General features: G+C 54.5%; 1 protein-coding gene across 1 annotated transcript in view; it reads left to right on the top strand.

Moving 5' to 3' along the window:
* Positions 1-1,142, top strand: part of LOC104494379 (EMILIN-2-like) — a gene marked incomplete at both ends in the record, with an annotated part of 7,366 nt that overhangs the window by 5,375 nt on the left and 849 nt on the right. The window lies entirely within an intron of this gene.

Consider the following 1,142-nt stretch of genomic DNA (forward strand, 5'->3'; position numbering starts at 1 on the left):
GCCCCCCGCGGCCACCTCACCCACGTCTGTCAGCCCTCCAGCACCAAACCCGCCTCCAGGGTGGTGTGGTGCTGGTGCTGGCTTGGCGGGGCAGCAGGGGCACGTTCCTTTGGCTCACAGCGCTGGGAGACAGTGACCTCCACACCCTGCCAAGAAGAGTTAGAGACCTCACCACGTGCCTCTCAGTTCCCTCTGCAGTTCTTGCTCCAGATTTCACCAACGGGTTCTTTTTCTGAGGGTTACAGGGGGAAGGTGAGTTCCTGTTAGCATGGGAACCTGAGACTGCTTTGAAACGGTCTTCAGCTGGTCAGTGCCTCTGGTTTTAACTCTCTGCACACATGAGGTCAAGAAGAGGCTGTTTCTCTGCCTGGTGTTAAGTCAGAGGAGGAGGTGCCGAGAGAAGAGCCCGTGGGCTGCGGCAGCCCCTGGTGGTTGGGGGGATCAGGTGCAGAACCCCAAGCACTCTTGGTTGAATGGACAAGCTGTGCTTCACGAAGGGTCTGAAAGGAATTTCTTTAGGGAGGAATATCCCTCTCACTCTGAGGTGGAGACTTGAAATCCCATGATAGATGTGCTTAAAACCTAATGTCCTGCAGTACTGGACACAAAAATCCTTCTGAGGCAGGAAGCTCTTGTGTGAAACTGAAAAAATACATTTCTCTTCCTTTGAAGGAAGACGTGAAGGGAGTGGAGATTCTCAGATAAATCTTTGGGTGAAATCTCGACATAAATTCAGCGGGGTTAGGACCTCCGCCCCTACAGCAGCAGAGCCAGTCCCCATTCAGATGCAGTAGGATGTATCTGTGAAATCCTATTTCTCATCCATCTCGCCCAAGATGAATTTGCACTAGGGACCAGCACTGGAGGGAGGTCCAAGATACACACACTCATCTTTCCTCTGCTGTGTAAAGCAGGGGCTGGAGCGGCCTCAGGGCTTGGCTCTGTGAGCCCCCGTTACAGTGTTTAAATCGCTGAAAGCCTGGCCCTCTCTAAAATAATGACGCTGCTTCGGGGCAGAGCTCTCCGCCCACCACTGGGTGTTCAGAGCCCCTGGAAAGAGGCTGGTGCTGGAGCCAGGGTGCAGCACCCTGAGCACCCCGCGCTGCCCTGGAAGCATTCATGAAGCACCCACGTGTTCCCAG

The sequence above is a fragment of the Buceros rhinoceros genome, unplaced genomic scaffold, assembly GCF_000710305.1.
Source record: "Buceros rhinoceros silvestris isolate BGI_N320 unplaced genomic scaffold, ASM71030v1 scaffold17675, whole genome shotgun sequence".
NCBI lineage: Eukaryota > Metazoa > Chordata > Aves > Bucerotiformes > Bucerotidae > Buceros > Buceros rhinoceros.